This window comes from Poecilia formosa, unplaced genomic scaffold (assembly GCF_000485575.1).
Source record: "Poecilia formosa unplaced genomic scaffold, Poecilia_formosa-5.1.2 Scaffold61, whole genome shotgun sequence".
Classification (NCBI taxonomy): domain Eukaryota; kingdom Metazoa; phylum Chordata; class Actinopteri; order Cyprinodontiformes; family Poeciliidae; genus Poecilia; species Poecilia formosa.
In genome coordinates, this window is record NW_006800000.1 from 2,365,981 (window position 1) to 2,373,341 (window position 7,361).

Below are 7,361 nucleotides of genomic sequence, written 5' to 3' on the forward strand. Positions count from 1 at the left end.
AATATATATATATATATATATATATATATATATATTTCTACAATATTCTCCACTCTATTTATATTTTTTTTTTTGTGAATGTGGTTTAGAAACTTAACATGTGCCAACGGGATTTTACCAGTCAGTTATTTCCAAACAAGGATCAGAACTGAAGTAAATTTAAATAAGATGTAACACAAAGTTTCTGACAATAACATGCAATTAAATTCATTTTTATATAAGATGTGAGAATTTTCCTGACTATTTGTCACCACAAAAACAAAGCATGCAATGGTTTGAGTTTTAAAGGTAGAAAGGAGTTTGTTTGACAATACAAGATGGGAATAAAAGTGGGACAAAATGATAACACGGAGGCCCAGCATCGACAAACTGACAATGAGGAAAATGGTAATGAAGAAAAAATAAGCGAATTTTATAAAATCAAAGTGGAATTACTTTTTTGTATCACACAAGTCACACATGTGATCTTGATGCACCACTGGTGGATGACGACAGAAAGTGGTCTCACACGAACAAATTTATTCACGTTATTTGCGTTTCTAATGCAACAGAAACACTGCAATTGCAAAACCATCTTTTTCTACATCAGCAGAATATCATCAAATTTTTGTGAACATTTGTAAGGTAAATGCAGTTACTTTCTGAGCTTTGAGAAGGTGTGCCGAAGTGAAAGACTACAAAATAAAATAGGAAGAAAGCAAAAACTAACAAAACTCAAACCTAAAACAGAATACATAAATGTAAATCTGCAAAACAAAATCTTTGACCATATTTAGAGCTCTCTGTTTAAGATTAACAACGCTGATTGACAATTTTACTTTGTAGATCCTTTGACTTCTTAAGATGATTCAAAAAAATCTTAAAAACCAAGAATGACTACATTTAGAATGTGTAGAACAGCCACAAAACTATTACAACTTGCACTCTTTTCATCTTGCTCTGTGAAACTGAGGCAGAGTGGAAAGTTTTTTTTATTTTTATTAATGATTTCTCCTGAAATAGGAATGATGCTCCAAAAGGCACATCAATGACAAAGATGCTGGTGATACAGTGAAGCTGTAAGATTCTGTCCAACATTTTTGAGCTTGTTTTTAGATATTTGCCTTTTGCTATTTCTAATTTTTTATCCTAAGATTTTTCAAAATGAGAAACAGAGCTTCAAAAATGTGCTTCTCAGGCTGATTTACTTGCTGAATATTATGCCCAGCATGTCATCTTTGTTACTTGTCCCAATTTGTAGGTTTTGCTGTCTTGATTTTTCCAGAATTTGTTTGTTCAAAACAAAATTCAACAAACTTCTGAAAGAAGTGTCTTTATTATGCAAACTGATCCGGAGCCAAAGAGAATCTACGAATCCCTGCAGAATGCACTTCTCGTAGAAAAACAGACACTATTGCTGCACCAAGTTCTATTAAAAAAATAAAAAAAAGAAGTCAATTAAAGCACATTTTTAACATTCAGTCATTTTCAAGTGGATGCTCTTTTCAGATTTATCTTTATAGGAGCATTTAATCATCTAATTTGTTTCAGGATGCCATTTTCAAAATGGATGGATTCGGTAGGTCTTTTTTAAAAGTCCATCAGCGTTTAGTGCTCTGAAAATATGTTTCTTGTCTATCTTGTAGGAACCCTTAGGTGCTTTAAGTGTAATCCTAATTGCATTTGCTTTGTGAGGAAAGAATAATCTGCCTCAAAATCCTTTTGTTTGTTCCCCCTTAAAGCTGATGTTGATTCCCATTTCCTAACAGGCCTCAACATTTAATTCTGAGCCAATGTTTGGCTGAAACAAGTCCTGGAATGTACCAGGCAGAAAATCTACTTAGTTTTTTTTTTCTCTTTTTTCCCCCGTCTTTAAAAAACGAACCTCATTACTGTAGGAAAATGAATGAGAAACTAACAAGTCACAGTCAGAAAACCTTTGAAAGGTGCTGACACAATAGGTGCTTTATGAGTCCATTTCATGTAATAATACATTTGTTTGACCTGTGAAGGTCAAATCATGGTCACTTTGGATTATATCACTATCTTCTCTGCTGGTTATTTATTGCAAAAATCTGTTGCACTGAACCAATAATCCTGAGGCATCGGGTTTGGGGAACTATTGGCAAATAACGGCTGCAGATGTTTGCCTATGGCTGTTTGCTGACACATATGATTTTGTCTCGATATGATGCAGAGTTAAAAGGCACGCTGCAGAGACATAACTCCTCAAAAATAGTAGCTCTGTCGCTGCTTCATTAACCTTAGTAAAAGATTGGTTTGCTAAGTGGCTTCCCTCAGGATTTTTTGAATGCATCATTGACCTTATACGTTTGGTGAAAAAGAAACACCACTTATATCTGGTTATACCCTGCATGCCCCTCGATGCTGAAAAACCGTCTCTGGTGTACAGTCAGCACGTACATCAGTAGAATCTGATTTACACTTCAAAGGGAGACGGAAAAGGATAAAGGGGGAAGAAAAGACAGAAGAGGAGAAACGGAAATAAAAGTACAAGAGTTAGTGGCCCATGGCTTAGTTTCAATTTGATTTTCATTAAGTAAGAGAACATAAAAGTAAGATAAATTTAAGTGTATCTGCACTCCTCAGTCACTGCAGGTTGCTTTGTTTTCTGCTTGACTGCAAAGAGTTTCTACATTATTGAAAACAATGCATGGGTTTAATTGGTGACTCGATCTTGAGCTTCGCAGTTATGGCTCCGTCTGCTTCTTTTGTTGCTCAGAGGGAAATGACAGTAAGACCTTGCAGGTGCACAGGAAGACGATTCCAACAGCATTTGCAAACCAAATCTTTGCAGCAGCAATTCCCAGTGCAACTAAAACAAATGAAACAATGAAAATTGTGAGAATCACATAAAAAAATATTTAAATAGCAACAAATTAATTAAAAGCAAGACAGAAAATGTTTGTCTTTATTTTCTTTCTGTGTGAGGAAGATTTGCCTATAATGTTAACAATAGATTGTCTGGGAGCATCAAATTTCATTGAAGTTATTTCCATTCATTATTTTGTTCATTTTATTTCTTCATTTTACTCTTTAAAAGAAGAAATACATCTTTTGTGTTGAGTTTTGCTTACTAAAGAAAACTTAATTTAATATTAACTTAAAACTTAATTTAATATTAAAATATTACATCAGGCCATTCTTCATGTAAAATATGGGCTTAATGAAAAGCATGCTTAATTGTTGTTTTCAATAGATGCTTTTGATCTAATTTTAATTTACTAAATGTGACTGTATTACACCATTGAGTTTTTATGCAGTTTTCAAGCTTTTCTAGTTCAAACTAATCAAAAACTTGCACAGAAACCCATGAACTTATTAAAAAAAAACAAAACAAAACAAAAAACACACTTTGCTTTGTAGACTCAGGGAGTCTCTGTTTTTGGATTTGCTAATGGAGAACCAGCCTTTATACTGTTGTGCAGTAAAGTGTTCATCATTGAGAGAAAACATAAATTGCTTAAGTGTTCAATAGACAGCTTTGCACAGATGTTTGCTCTGCAGATGTGAGGTGGAAAAAGGCAAACAGCTCATGCAGATCAAGTCTTAAAGGAGAAAGTGGAGTGTCCAAATTAATATTTTAATGACATTAAAATAGAGAAGGAAAGGCAACATAAAGAAGTATGTCGCTTCTTCTGTCCTCAAATAACTGTGAGCTGCAGGCTTTGGTTTTAAATGAAGGGACTTGAAGTAACCCCACAGGTGCATTAAATCTCACAGCTTACTTTTCATTTGTCTTAATTATATGGTGCAACAAAAGAAAGATATTAATCTTAATTAGTCTGACCTGCTCAGGCATGTATTACTTTAATTCAGTTTTACACCTGTGTCCTGTTTGTCGCCCACTGAACCTCAGTGGTATCCCAAGTGATTCAGTCACACCTCTCAACCTAATAAGTAACGTTCAATGCGAAGTAATGCGAAAATGAGCTAAATGAACAATAAAAGTTTAAATAATTTGTCTCTACAAAGGACATTGTACTTCAAATGCAATTTTTTATTTTACATTTAACTTGTTTTGATATTCAAATTATCTCTTGTTTTATGTAGAACATAAAAATGTAAGTTACTTCAATTGCAACTTGAAAAATACTCATCTACATATTTGTGCTTTAGACACAACTTTAAGAGATAAACTATGTCTGTGTTTAAAAAATTATGTTGTTCACTTGCCTTGTGTTTTTAATTTTCCATTCTGAGTGAAGATGTGATAAACAAGAAAAGCTTCAGGTAGGAGATCCCTGCAACATGTTTGAGCTCCCATGACTCATGCCTTTATGTTGTGGCAAAGCAGCAACAACAGCAGCGTCAAAACAGACATCTTTTCTTTCTCAGTAACAAGCCACAATGGAAGGAGAAAGAGAAGAAATTTTCTTTTTGTTGAAATCTCAGGGCTGCTCCTTAACAACTACAAAATATCTGTCCATGTTCATATTTGACATTGGTTTTAAAACCAGAGCAATATTGCAAGTTGATTGATAACATCTTCTCTAAATCAGGTGTGGAATCAATATGTATTTATATCAAAATAACTTTAGAAAAATTTGGTAATTTCATTGCTTTTATTTCAGGTTTATCTCAACTAACTGCTTAACTTGCAGTCAATGAAAAAACAAACCCATAAACCAAGTTTGATGTAATTTGGTCATATTTTTCTATTCCTCCTTCCTCAGAGGTTAGTATTTTGCAAGAAGGTGTGACACATCTCAAGCGCCACGCTGATTTGTGTCACGTCAAAAAAAGAAGTACATCAGGAAGAGAACTGCAGCAGACTCCAAAAGGCTGGATTATCCATGGATTCAGTTTCCAGATTACATTTTCATCTTCATGTGCTGATTTCTGTCTCTCTTCAAAAAGAATATGGCTCTACTCCTGTTTATTGTTCATGTTTGAACACTCAAAGCTACCCATCCTATAGAAAGTAATTTAGCTTATGCTAACAATGGATGCACTAGCAGAACAGCTGTGTTTCGATGAAGAACAAGATCAATAGTGATCATGACTGTGTATATAAATGAGTGAATTAATTAACATTTTGAACACAGGTAAAGAGGCAGAGGCACCACAGAGCAGGTTCTGAATGCAGTACGATTCATTTGGCTCTTTAAGAATCACAGCTTTAAGTTCCCGCTCCTTTGCTTGCAAATTGGATGTAATTGCACCTATCTGGGACACATGCTGTTTATTCTGAATAGTTTCCCCCTTTGAAACTGCAGGTGTTTCACACAGATCGAGCGCAATTTTGGTCACATCATCATTGAAAGTCGCCAAACCACCAGGCTGGCTCTGTTTAAAAAGTTCAACCTTGTAAGAATCTCTCCACCTTGACTCACTTTTATCAAAGTTTTCAGCTAATGACTGCACTGGAAACTTTCAGGTTTTCTCCAAAATTACCTGGAGGGTGAATGATTAGCTGTGTATTTGTTACAATGAATGAAGGTGCAATAACTAAACATGACAAACTGACTTTGATCTTATCTTAAATCTTAGGAAATTGTTGTTCATTTTACAAGAATGTTTAAAACAACGCTATTATTGAAATGCTTTTGCAAATCTTTAGATTCTGTTGTTTACATGCAGAGACAACGAAAGAGGAAAAATAACACCTGGCTTTGTTCTACCATTTCTAAAATTCGGGCTCAATTCTAATCATCCACGTTAGTGATCAAATTAAAAAGAACAGCAACTTTTAAGCTTTTCGATTTTCTATCCGCCCCACTTCAGCAGGGAGGCAGCAGCTCTAAAATGCTCTAAAATCCATTTAGCACTACCCACAGAGCACAAAACAACAGACAGGGACCAGTACATAAGAATAGTTTAGCATTTAGATCCTGAATAGCCAGATATTTCCCACAGGAGTTTGTTGAGAGCAAAACAATGTGCAAAGTGCCTGTTAGCTGCTGTGCAGATACATTATGTACACAACTACTGCTTAAAAAATAAATGATGGTTTCATAGTTCTGTTTTTATTTGAACATGTCTGGCTTATTTGAAAGCACAATAGTTTGCTTCTTCACTGAATATTGATGGGCTGTGTAGGGAGACATGTAAAATATCTGTTTAAATCTGCACATTTAAAGTTTTATACTTACTGCTGCTCAGCTTCAGCAAAATTGTGTCAAAGTGTTTGAATCTCAGACGTAATCGAGGCAGCACAATCACTTTAAGTCGGACGTTGTAAATATACACAATACATGCATTTTAGAGTTAACTCTGGTTGTTATTATCAGGAATACTGTATGCAAGATTATGTTTAGAGACAAAAGCACGTCTTTGTTGGTGATTTCACAAGAGATGCTTTACAATATTTTTAGCATGACAAACGGGGACAAAATGAAATACAAACAATACAGGATCTCCACAGTTTGGTTTGCGTACAAGTCAATATTAGAGCTGCGGCTCGCTGCTGCAAGACGTTAGAAAAGTTACAGTTTAAAACTCTCATAAGTTATTGCTTTAAAAGACCTGATTAGTTTTCAAGTTGCATCTGCAACAATACTTTTTTTTGTTGGTGTTGCTGAGAACATTGATTTAATCATTCCTCCAGCATTGAATCATGTGCTGCAAGATGGTAAAGAGTGTTGAGAGCTAAAGCATTGATATTCTGATAAAAAACAAAGCATTCACATTGTTTCTAAGATTACATCTGACACAAAAATCTCTGTAAAAGTGAACTACCAAATGCAACATTTTTCTGGTGTAAGGCGATTACAACTCCTTTAACAGATAAAAACAGGGTAGCAGCATATATATGAGACATTAAATGAAGCTTAAACATCACTGAGACATATATATTCATGCTACCAATTGGCACGGATCACTCTGAAATTGTTGTTTCTCATTTTAAATCATATTTTAAATCCCTCCACAGCCACATAGCAGCAGCACTGGTCTGTGCCTTGATGAGTAACTCTTATCAAACTGATTAATTCATTACAGCTCCTTCAAGTCACCATAAATCAGTGTGTCACTCTCCAGCTGCTAGCTGATGCAGAGGTCAGCAGACAGTCTATTATGTTCATGTTTGACTTTTAATACAAAACACCATTATGTGGTTAAGGATGAGAGGACCCAGCAGCCCGATGCTGATAAGCAGGATTTTTAGCGACCTTCAGCAACATAATTGTGCTGAGAAGTGATTGTACATTGATTTACACCGTTAAATCTAATATGAAACACAACGAGCCAACTGGACCATTTTTTTTCTATATCATTAAAAAGTAATTTTTCTTCTTCTTTCCATGTTCTTACTTAGAAAATAAAAGATGTATTGTCATATTTTTTCATACACCGCGATCTATTTCTTTCCTTGACATTCATTAGTCATTACCCAAAGGAATTTAAAATTTTATCTGAGT